At 47.4% G+C, this 12,758-nt stretch overlaps 1 protein-coding gene across 2 annotated transcripts in view; it reads right to left on the minus strand.

Annotated features, from left to right (window-relative positions):
* Positions 1-12,758, minus strand: part of LOC144329412 (uncharacterized) — an 83,163-nt gene that overhangs the window by 9,634 nt on the left and 60,771 nt on the right. The gene's annotated exons all lie outside the window — the stretch shown is intronic.

The following is a 12,758-nucleotide window of genomic DNA, read 5'->3' on the forward strand; positions in this document are numbered from 1 at the left end:
TGAGATCTTGGCTTACTGAAACCCCCACCTCCTGGGCTCAAATGATCCTCCCACCACCGTGTGCCACCATGCTTGGCTAATTTTTAAAGCTTTTTTTTTTTTTTTTTTTTTTGGTAGAGTCTCACTATGTTGTCCAGGCTGGTCTGGAACTCCTAGGCTCAAGAAATCCTCTTGCCCGGCCTCCCAAAATATTACAGGCACAAGCCACTGCAACTGGCCGAGAAAAATTTAATAAAATAAATATCAGCAGCACTTTAAATATCTAAAAATTTACCTTTTAAGTTTTAAATTTTAAAAATCAGATCATCAGAATTTTGACCTTTGCTCAGAATTTTATACTTTAGGCTTCTTAGAGTCGGATTTTGCAGAAGCACACGGCTTCACGTTTACTGTGGAAATGAACTATAACCAAAAATACGTCTGCCTCAAAAAAGTAACATTTTCTTATTGCCAAGTGTAATTTCAAACTCCATATATAGGTCACTATTTTGGCAAGAGTATTCTCTGAGTCTCTCTTAGGCAAATAAATACTTTTTGAGTTTTTAAAAAATCATCTTTACTTGTCTTTTTATTTTGATGGCAGTTTGAGTTTTTGAAAAACATAAAATCACTAAATTTGTGGAATTGTTACATGAAAATCATCTGAGGTTATGACTGGTTGGACATTTATATATATATAATATTGTGTATTATTAATATATTTATATATTATATATTAATTAGTGTGTGTGTGTGTGTGTGTGTGTATATATATATATATATATATATATATATAAATTAAAGTAAAAGGAAAAGTAAAGTAAAAACTACTTGGGAGGCTGAGGCACGAGAATCGCTTGAACCTGGGAAGCAGAGGTTGCAGTAAGCTGAGATTGCACCACTATACTCCAGCCTGGGTGACAGAGTGAGACTCTTGTCTCAAAAATAAAAAATCAAGTAAATTGGTTACAGGGAGCTATGGTTTCACCACTGCACTCCTGCCTGGGCAACAGGCATTTTGCTCTGTCTCTAAAATACATAAATAAACACATAAATAAATAAATAAATAGGTTTGTGTCACTTGGCTAAACGGCAAAATGTAGGAGGTCTTTATGGGTTAGGAGTATCCATCAAAGATTCTAATATACTTTATAATTTACTTATTTGTGTGTTTCTGTTCTGTCTCTCCTGGAATGTCAGCTCCAGAGGGTAGGGCACTTTATCTGTCTTGCTCATTGATGCATCCCAAGTGTCTAGAACTGTGTCTGGCAACCACTAAGCACTCAAAACAATGTTATTTTGTGGTTGAATAAATTAAAACAATCATTATTAACACAGTGATCTAAAGGAAATCATTTTTAAATTTAAATTGCTTCTTTATGACCAGAAGATAAATAATGGAAAATAATAAAAATTATGAAATTATTATTTTAGAGTGACGCAAAAAAAAAAAAAAAAAAAAAAAAGACATTACCATTGTTTTAATCTTAAGGAGTTCCGAAGATTATACATCTCTGTGAAAGGGGTTTTCTGGTCTATCAAGTCTGAAAGATGCTGTGATAAAATGACAATAGTTTAAGTAGAGGGTGCTTGGGGTCAGGGAAGAGTTCTTGGAAGGGATGATTTCTGTCTAAGTCGAGGTCTGAAGGATTGGCGGGAGGAACAGTGGGAAGCAGTCGTTACAGGAAAAGCAACCAGCAGGTGCCCTTTTGTTGGCTGGTGTGCATGAAATAATTCACTCTGGGTTGGGAGTCAGGGGCAGCAGCCCAGTAATTCTCCCAGTGGGAGGCCCTCTTTGTCCACAGCTACTGGCCAGTGAGCAGGAGGATTCATCTCCAGCACCAGCTCCTTCCTTCTGAGCTCTCCTCTGCAATGCCTCCGCCCTTACTAACCTCTAGCCACCTCTCCTTCTGCCAGGAAGGGAAGACTAGCCACTCCCTGGGGTGTGGCAGCTGAGCAAAGTTGGTGTCGGCCAGAGGCCAGGCTGCCTGACTGCCCAACTGGGAAGGCCTTGTCTCCACTGGCTGTTCCCTGAAACACACACAAGTCCAGGCCTACCAATCACCTGGCCCCATTTAGGGCACAGGGTCAGCAGGGCTGGCGGCTTTACTCAGCTGCAGGCTGAGTGGCAGGGGGATTCCTGGGACCCTACACATCCCTGGCAGCCTTGAAGACCCTCCAGATTCCTCCTCTGGTCACTGTCTCCTGCAGACTCCAGGAGTTCATATGGAACCAAAAAAGTTCAAAGTTCATATGGAACCAAAAAAGAGCCTGCATTGCCAAGACAATCCTAAGCCAAAAGAACAAAGCTGGAGGCATCACACTACCTGACTTCAAACTACTACAAGGCTACAGTAACCAAAACAGCATGGTATTGGTACCAAACAGCATGGTACTAGTACCAAAACAGAGACTTATAGACCAGTGGAACAGAACAGAGCCCTCAGAAATAATACCACACGTCTACAACCACCTGATCTTTGACAAACCTGACAAAAACAAGAAATAGGGAAAGGGCTCCCTATTTAATGAATGGTGCTGGGAAAACTGGCTAGCCATATGTAGAAAGATGAAACTGGATCCATTCCTTACACCTTATACAAAAAATTAATTCAAGGTGGATTAAAGACTTAAACGTTAGACCTAAAACCATAAAAACCCTAGAAGAAAACCTAGGCAATACCATTCAGTACCTCCTATCTTAGGCAGGTCATGGCCTGGGAGGAGAGGGAAGCTTTTGTTGCCTGAAAGACCAATGGTAGGTCAGGCAAGGTGACTTATACTTATAACCCAGCACTTTGGGACGCTGAGGTGGGAGGATCACTTGAGCCCAGGAGTTCCAGACCAGCCTGGGCAACAGAGAGACCCTATCTCTACAAAAACATTTTTTTTTAATTAGCTGGGCTCAGCCGGGTGCAGTGGTTCATACCTGTAATCCCAACGCTTTGGGAGGCTGAGGCGCACGGATGTCTTGAAGTCAGGAGTTTGAGACCAGCCTGGCCAACTTGGCAAAACCCAGTCTCTACTAAAAATTCAAAAATTAGCCAGCTGTGGTGGTGTGCGCCTGTAATCCCAGCTACTCGGGAGGCTGAGGCATGAGAATCGCTTGAACCTGGGAGGCCGAGGTTGCAGTGAGCCAAGATCATGCCACTGCACTCCAGTCTGGGCAACAGAGTGAGACTCTGTCTCAAAAATAAAATAAAATAAAAAAATAAGCTGGGCATGGTGGTGCACTCCTGTAATCCCAGCTACTTGGGAAGCTGAGGCAGTAGGATCTCTTGAACCCCAGAGCTTGAGGCTGCAGTGAACCATTATTATGCCATTGCACTCTAGCCTGGGCAACAGAGTGAGGTGGCTCAGGCCTGTAATTCAGCACTTTGGGAGGCAGAGACGGGCAGATTGCTTGAGTCCAGGAGTTGAGACCAGCCTGGGCAACATGCAAAACCTCGTCTCTACCAAAAAATACAAAAATTAGCCAGGCATGGTGGCATGCGCTTGTAGTCCCAGCTACTCAGAAGACTGAGGTGGGAGGATGGCTTGAGGCCAGGGGTTCCAGGCTGCAGTGAGCTGTGATGGAACCACTGCACTCCTGCCTAGGTGACAGAGTAAGACTCTGTCTCAAAAATAAATACGTTTTTGGCTAGGCACAGTGGTTCACACCTATAATCCCAGCACTTTGGGAAGCCAAGGCGGGTGAATCACTTGAGGCCAGGAGTTTGAGACCAGCCTGGCCAACATGGTGAAACCCTGTCTCTACTAAAAATACAAAAATTAGCCGGTGTGGTGGCAGGTACCTGTAATCCCAGCTACTTGGGAGGCTGAGGCAAGAGAATCACTTGAACCTGGGGGTGGCAGAGGCTGAAGTCAGTGGAGATTGCACCTCTGCAATCCAGCCTGTGCAACAGAGCAAGACTCTGTCTCAGAAAAACAAAAAACAAAATAAAATTACAAAAAATATAAATTCTTAAAAATAAAATGAAATTGGCTGGGCTTGGTGGCTCACACCTGTAATCCCAACACTTTGAGAGGCTGAGGCAGGATGACTTGAGGTCAGGAGTTCATACCAGCCTGGGCAACAAAGTGAGACCCCTATCTCAACGAAAAGTAAATTTTTAAAAATTAGCCCGAAGTGGTGGTGTGGTTGTAGTCCCAGATATTGAGGAGGCTGAGTCGGGAGGATGGCTTGAACCCAGGAGTTCCAGGCTGCAGTGAGCAGGGTTGCGCCACTGCACTGCAGCCTGGGTGACGAGGTGAGAGAGACTCTGACTCAAAACAAAACAAAACAAAACAATACAAAACAAATAAAATAAAATAAAAAAGATATCTTTAGCTGCTCCTAGTAGCTTGAGAGATAGGTCAGGCAGTGTCACCATCCCCATTTAACAAATGGGAAGGCTGACTCAGTTTTGAGGCCACAGAAGAGCAAGGAGGCCCTGAGGGTCTCACAAGTCCCTTCTCGCCCTCGCCCTGTTGAATTCTTAGGGTCTGGCGCCAGGACATGGCCGCGGGGCCCTAACTCCTTGCCCGCTCAGGAATGTGGGGTGCCCGCTGGCCCGGTGGCAAGGCGGGCAGGCCGGGGGCGCTGACGCCGAGGCTTTTCTGCTCTAGCTGCGCGGGCTGGCGACACAGCAAATTCCGAGGGCACACCTGGCTGTGCAGCTGTCCCGGGACGACGATTTCCCAGTCCTCCGGTCGCCAGCCCCCCAGGGCACGGCCTTGATCCCGGGACTGCGGGCACCGCGCAGCACAGGAGCAGGAGGCGCCCCCTGGGGTTAAGTGCGTTAGGCCAGCCCTCGCCCTCCCCGCTGCCAACCCCAATCCCCTGGCACCGGGTGTGGAGGCATCTCTGCCTCTGAAGATGGCCCCGGCCCGCGTGGCCTCGCCAGCTCCACCTTCCAGGAACCCCCTCCCCACCTTTTCAAAGGGTGCTAGTCCTTTCCAGCACCCAGGAGGGTGAGGGGCACCCTGACTCAGCCCTTGATAACCCCTTACTTAATGGGAGGGGAAGGATGAGGAGGGGTGGCTCAGGGGACCCTCCTGTGTTCTGCGTTCTGGGGGTCCGTGCGAAATCAGTCCTATGAGGATGGACTGAGATGAGGGGCCCCTCTTCCCCAAAGGGCTAAGCTATCCCTACCTCCTTCCCACCTCCATCCCCCAGGCCCCACAGGGCGCCAGGACCCTGCACAGGGCAAGGCCTCCAGCCCTGCAAAAACTGGCCTCTGTTTACCTCTGAGCCCATCTCTCCATCCATCTCTCACACTCTTGACCCTCTAGGTCCTCCCTAATCTGACCTTCTTCAGTTCTTTTTTGTTGTTCTTTTTTGTTTTAGGGTTTTTTTTGTTTGTTTTTGTTTTCGTTTTGAGACGGGGTCTCGCCCTATCGCCCAGGCTGGCGTGCAGTGGGGCGATCTCAGCTCACTGCAACCCCTGCCTCCCAGGTTCAAGCCATACTCGTGCCTCAGACTCCTGAGTAGCTGGGATCACAGGTGCACACCACCACTCCTGGCTAATTGTTTTTGTATTTTTAGTAGAGACAGGGTTTCCCCATGTTGACCAGGCTGGTCTCAGACTCCTGAGCTCAGGCAGTCCGTACACCTTGACCTCCCAAAGTGCTGACCTTCTTCAGTTTTTTTTTTCTTTTTTCTGGAGACAGAGTCTCACTCTATCACCCAGGCTGGAATGCAGTGGTGCCATCTCAGCTCACTGCAACCTCTGCCTCCTGGATTCAAGCGTTTCTCCTGCCTCAGCCTCCCAGGTAGCTGGGATTACAGGTGCAGGCACCACCACGCCTGGCTAATTTTTGTATTTTCAGTAGAGACGGGGTTTCACCATGTTGCCCAGGCTGGCTGGTTGCCAGGTGATCCACCTGCCTCGGTCTCTTAAAGTACTGGGATTACAGGCATGAGCCATCACACCACGCTCTTCTTCAGTTTTTAAAATGAACCTGATTCCTTCTAGCCTCAGAGTGTGGGCCCAAGCGGTTCCCTCTCCTTGCTCTGCCATCTTCCCCCCTCCTCCACATTCCAGCTTCTGGTTTTCCTCATCTGACCTCCACTTATTTTTCTGTTTTCTGCTTAGTTGTCACCTGTTACTAACATTGCGATGAATTAAGTATTTTGAAAATCCTTGAACCATAGCTCTTCTACGGGAAGGTTGGAATCAACCCTCCAGCTTCGTCTAGATACCTTGTTGGAATTTTGATTGGGATTGTATTGAATCTGTAATCTGGAGTGAACTGACAACACAGCTTTACCAATAATGCTGACATGAGTCAGTGACAATACAAATTAGACACAGCTCCTTCCTTCAGAAAGCTTATTTATGCTCTTCCTATTTTATTTTACTTTATTTTATTTTGTGAGAGAAGATCTTATTGGGTCCATTTTACAGATGAAGAAACTGAGGCTCGTGAGTTGATATGACTGGTTCTGGGCCCTATGGTGAGGAAGAGGTGGGGCCAAGACCCCACCTTTGTCTGTTTGGCTCAAGAATCTGCCTATTCAGTCAATTCTGTCCTTGGGTTTGATAGATGGGGTTGAGAGGGAGTGTAGGCGTGTCTGCTTTATTGGAAGGTAGCTTCTATTTGGGTTGGCGTCAGGGTCATTTGCAATGTGTGTAGTGTTGAGGGGCTAGCAGTTATATTGGGGAGGATATTTATGTGTATTGGGTAGGAAGTATGTGTTGGGGGGACAAGAGCAGGATATTTTTGTTGGTGTGTGTGTTTTTTCTTAGGTAGGATTTTACTTTTATACCTGTTCAAAGTGCTCTTTTAAATTGAACAAATGGCCAGGAGCAGTGGCTCATGCTTGTAATCCCAGCACTTTGGGAGGCCAAGGCAGGAGGACTGCTTGAGCCTAGGAGTTAGATACCAGCCTGGGCAACATGGCAAAATCCCGTCTCTACAAAAAATAAAAATAAATAAATAAACAGATATAAAACATGTAAAACACCCCTGTAGGAACTCCCTCATGCCTCCTCTGAGCCAGTACACCCCAACCCCTTGCAAAAGGAGCCACTTTTCTGACTTCCATTACCCTAAGTTAGGTTTGTCTGTTCTTGTCAGTGGAATCACACAGCATTTCTCTTTGGGGAGGTTAATAGCTGATATTGAACTAACTTTACTTCGTGTGCTGAAAACTTTCCATATCTCACTGAATTTCTCATAATAGCCAAATCAGCTAGCACCTGTTTGTTTGTTTGTTTGTTTGTTTGTTTATTAGAGACAGGCCGTCTCTCTGTCGCCCAGGCTGGAGTGCAGTGGCATGATCACAGCTCACTGTACCCTCAACCTCCTGGGCTCAAGCAATCCTCCCACTTCAGTCTCCTGAGTAGCTAGAAGTACAGGCGCATACCACGAGGCCTGGATAATTTTTGTACTTTTTTTTTTTAAGATGGAGTCTCGCAGTGTTGCCCAGGCTGCTCTCAATCTCTTAGGCTCAAGTGATCCTCCCACCTCAGCCTCCCGAAGTGCTGGGATTACAGGTATAAGCCACCATGCCTGGCCAGCACCTATTAATTGTTCCCATTTTACAGATTAGCAAATGCTTAGAGAAAGCCCATGACTTGTTCCAGGTTGCTCAGAGTTATCAGAATCCACAGCTCTGGTCCATGCTCATTAGATGGTCCTGCCTCCCTTGGGGTGATCTGCAGAGGAGGCGCACTGCTATCTGAGTGCAGAGGGCAGAAGACAGAGCCTGGAGCTCAGAGATGCTTCTGTGCGTGATTCATTTCCCGAGTCTCTTTCTCGGAATCTGTTGTGAGACCTCTCCAACCCCGCCTTGCCGGGCCAGGGACTGCCATCAGCAGCCCAGCCACCGCTGTGCTGTGGAGACTCATCAAGCTATGGGGGTTAAGTCCCGGCTCCCAGACTTACTTGTTGTACAACTTTGGGCAAGTTGTTTCTGTCTTTGAACCTCAGTGTCCTCAACTGTTAAAAGGAGGTTAAATTTCTCCTGCTTGGTTAAGAGGCAACAGATGGAAGGTGTTACTGTGTAAATTGCTACTGTTGTTATTTTCTTTAAAAAAAAAAACACACATAAAACCCCTTTTTATTTTTAAGTAAAACACAAATGCTAGGCCGGGCGCGGTGGCTCAAGCCTGTAATCCCAGCACTTTGGGAGGCCGAGGCGGGTGGATCACGAGGTCAGGAGATCGAAACCATCCTGGCTAACATGATGAAACCCCGTCTCTACTAAAAATACAAAAAACTAGCTGGGCGTTGTGGCGGGCGCCTGTAGTCCCAGCTACTCGGAGGCTGAGGCGGGAGAATGGCGTGAACCCGGGAGGCGGAGCTTGCAGTGAGCCGAGATCGCGCCACTGCACTCCAGCCTGGGTGACACAGCGAGACTCCGTCTCAAAAAAAAAAAAAAAAAAAAAAAAAAAAAAAAAAAAAAAAACACAAATGCTGAAAGTCACATAAAACAAACATGGAACCTACTAGGTTATTATGAGGTTAAACAGCTTGTAACCACAGGCCAGATCAAGAAATAGAGGCCCCGCCGGGCGCGGTGGCTCATGCCTGTAATCCCAGCGCTTTGGGAGGATGGGTGCTGGGATGGAGGCCAAGGCAGGTGGATCACATGAGGTCAGGAGTTTGAGACCAGCCTGGCCGACATGGTGAAACCCTGTCTCTACTAAAAATACAAAAAAATTAGCTGAGCATGGTGGCGGGCACCTGTAATCCCAGTTACTCGGGAGGCTGAGGCAGGAGAATCGCTTGAACCTGGGAAGAGGAGGTTGCAGTGAGCTGAGATCGTGCCATTGCACTCCAGCCTGGGCATAAAGAGCAAAACTCCGTCTCAAAAAAAAAAAAAAAAATATATATATATATGTGTGTGTGTATATATATACAGACACGTATATATATATATTTATAAAAGCCCCTCAAATGCCACACCCTAGCCTGCCTTTATAGTATTTTTTTGTTTCTTTACAGTTTTACACCCAAATGTATAGCCTTTAAGTCTATAGTAATTCACCTCCCATCCCCTTTGTTTCCTTACAGTTTGTCTTTTGAAGAACCTGGGGCATTGGATTTTAAGAGTTTCCGCAGGGCCGGGTGCAGTGGCTCATGCCTGTAATACTAGCACTTTGGGAGCCCGAGGCAGGCGGATCACCTGAGGTCGGGAGTTGAAGACCAAGCTGACCAGCATGGAGAAACCCCGTCTCTACTAAAAAATACAAAAAATTAGCCAGGCGTGGTGGCACATGCCTGTAATCTCAGTACTCGGGAGACTGAGGCAGGAGAATCGCTTGAACCCAGGAGGGGAGGTTGTGGTGAGCCGAGATCGCACCATTGCACTCCAGCCTGGGCAGCAAGAGTGAAACTCCGTCTTAAAAAAAAAAAAAAAAAAAAAAAAAAAAAGAGTTTCCTCAGAGCCTGGATCCTCGCTGCTCTTTTCACCCACACACCCTTCTCTCCGCCTTCCTCCCTCCTCCTGTTTGGATTTGGAGTAACATAGATCTCGGTTGCAGTCCTGAGTCTACTCATTCCTGTGTGACTTTGGACAAATCACTTAACCTCTCTGAACCTCTTTCCTCAACTGACAAATGGGGAGATGACCTAGGTCATCTCTAAAGGCCTTCCCGCTTTCTCAGTCTCCTCTCTCAAGCACCAGGATCTTGCCCCACAGTCTTTTCTCAAAAACAACTTTTTTTTTGTTTTGAGACAGCGTCTTACTCTGTCACCCAGGCTGGTGTGCAGTGGCACAATCTCGGCTCACTGCAATCTCCACCTCCTGGGTTCAAGCAATTCTCGTGCCTCAGCCTCCCAAGTAGCTGGGACTACAGACGTGTGCCACCATGCCCAGCAAATTTCTTGTATTTTTTGATAGAGATGGGGTTTCGCCATGTTGGTCAGGCTGGTCTCGAACTCCTGGCCTCAAGTGATCCACCCGCCTCAGCCTCCCAAAATGCTGGGATTATAGGCGTGAGCTACCACACCCAACCAAAAACAACTTTACTGGGTGAAAAGAACACTGGGTAAGAGTCAGAGAGACCTGGCCTTGGAATGTAGTTTCTATTGGAACTAGCTGTGTGAACTTGAGCAAGTTACTTAACCTCTCTGAGTTTCCACTTCCTCATCTAAGGAATGGGGATCCTGACACCCAACCCATGAAACTGGAATGAGGCTTACCTGAAGTCATGTCCCTAAGACATTTAGTGTCTGGCATCTGGTGTGTGCTACAGAAATGTTGACTGTTATTGTTATTAGCTATTATTATTTATAATTTACTGACTGCTTGCTCTGTGCCAGGCATTGTATCAAGTGTTTTAAGATGTACTAACTCATTTAATCCTCACAGTCATGCTATGAGATAGCCCCATCTTATAGATGAGGAAACTGAGGCACAGAAGGGTTAAGTAAATTGCTGATGGTCACACAGCTAAAAAGCCATGGAATTGATCCATAAACCCAGGCTGTCTGGATGCAAAGCCTGCCCTATTACCCACCAAGCTGCACTGTCTCAAATACTACTACTTTCTGGAAGAATGTTCTCTTTGCTTGTCCAAGCCCAGAGAGAATTCCAGTAGAGGTGAGGATGGAGCAGTAGCTGAATCCAGTTGCTCAAATCCAGGGATGAGAAAGATGTCTTACCCTAATGCGAGATGAATATCCAGGGCATTAACTTGGGCTGGCCCAAGTGCAGTGGCCCACACAGGTAATCACAGCACTTTGGGAGGCCAAGGTGAGAGGATTGCTTGGGCTTAGGAGTTCCAGACCAGCCTAGTCAACATAGCGAGACCTTGTCTCCACTAAACATTTTACAAATCAGCCACGTGGTAGCACGTGCCTATGGTCCCAGCTGCTCGGGGAAGCTGAGATGAAAGGATCATTTGAACCCGGGAGATCCAGACTGCATTGAGTCATAATTGCGCCACTGCACCCCAGCCTGGCCGACAAAGCAAGACCCTGTCTCAAAACTAAAATAAGAATAAAAATAGGCCAGGCGCAGTGGCTCACACCTGTAATCCCAACACTTTGGGAGGGAGTTTGAAACCAGCCTGGCCAACAAGGTGAAACCCCATCTCTACTAAAAATACAAAAATTAGCCAGGGGTGGTGGTGGGCGCCTGTAATCCCAGCTACTCGGGAAGCTGAAGCAGGAGAATTGCTTGAACCTGGGAGGCAGAGGTTTCAGTGAGCCGAGATTGTGCCACTGCACTCCAGCCTAGGCAACAAGAGTGAAACTCTATCTCAAAATAAAATAAATAAAAATAAGTTGGGCCACACTGATTATTTCCTGGCCCCACGCCTAATATTTTATCCATTGAAAACCTGCCAAAGTGCAACTGGGACCAGCTTTCTTCAACGGGGGCAGCAGAGAGGGCCTGACTGGGATGTTGCTGTGTGTTTGCTACCAGTGTAAGTTTCTGGGTTTCTGTGGATGCATAAATATGTGGAGTAGGAGACGGTGGTCTTGTCTGCGTGGCTGGACTTCGAGGTCTTCCTCGATGTCTGTTGCTCAACACTGTAGAGAGGCAGTGTGGGGGTGCCTGTCCCACCTCTCCCACCCACAGGATGTGTGACCTGGGGCAAATGACTCACCTCTTTGTGCCTTAGTTTCTTCATGTATATAAAAATTGGATGATGATAATAATAGGGTTATTCTGAAGATTAAATGAGATTGCCCATGTAATGTGCTTAAAACACTGCTGGCCACTTATGAGAAAGTAGCTAATACCATCAGCTTATATGTAGTAGACATGCTTAAGTGTGTAACCTGTGGGTTTCTGTATATTTACACAGGACACCTGTGGTGTACAATGGAGAGGATATGAGGGCCTGGCGGGGACGAGCTCTCTGTGATTTGTGGAGGAGATGTGCTTATATAAGTATGTGCACAAAGGTGTGTGTGCTTGTGTACACATACGTGTGTGTTGTGTGTACAGCAGATGCATGCGCCTTCTGCACATGTGTGAGGATGTTCACCGCCAGGACCCAGGTTACCACACAAACAGTCTCCATCCCTAGGATAAGTCACTGAGGCTCACGTGTGCCTCAGTACCTTCATCTGTACAATGGGTGGAGTCACTACCCCAAAGGGAGCTGTGAGGCCCAAGTGAATTGAGGATGTGAAGTTCTGAGCCATTGCAAAGTGCCAGTTACATAGTAGTGGCTTGTGCTATGTGTTCTGAGAGAGCTGGGCTTACTTATTGACGCTCCTGGGTTCCTAAGTGCCAACGCTGTTTGTGTGGGCTGCAGAGTTCGCCCTGCTGTACCGAAGATCCCAGCCTGTTGTAGTCAGAAGAGCCAGAATTGGAAACCTACCAAAGCGAAACTGGGAACAGCCTTCTTCACTGGGGGCAGCAGTTTCAGTTCAATTTCTTCACTGGGGCATCCAAGGCCCAAAGAAGGGTAAGAACTTGCCTCAAGACACCCAGCACGCTGGAGGCAGAGATGGGGTTAGATCGAACCAGTCTCTCTTGTCCTTCTGGCATAGTGGGAGAACCCCCATAGGGGTCAGGGATTGCAGCCCTCACCCCTCACTGCTCTGCCCTCCCCACCTTCCCCAGCATCCAGCCGTCACTGCTCCAGCAGAAAGGTGTGTGCTTTGGCAGCCGCACTGTCTGGGCTGCCTGTGGTGGGAATTCCACATGTCTGGAGAGGACCCGTCTGCAGTAGTCCAGTCCCAGCCCCCAGCCCTGCTTCACCGACTGGTCCAGGGTTTGGCCTGCTTCCCCGAGACTAGGTTCAGCCTGGGAATACTCAGAGGTTGCTAGAAGAGTAGTCTGAGGATTGCAAATTCTTCATCTGTGTTTTTTATATAACACCTTTCTG

The sequence above is a fragment of the Macaca mulatta genome, chromosome 10 (genome assembly GCF_049350105.2).
Source record: "Macaca mulatta isolate MMU2019108-1 chromosome 10, T2T-MMU8v2.0, whole genome shotgun sequence".
Taxonomy (NCBI): Eukaryota; Metazoa; Chordata; class Mammalia; order Primates; family Cercopithecidae; genus Macaca; species Macaca mulatta.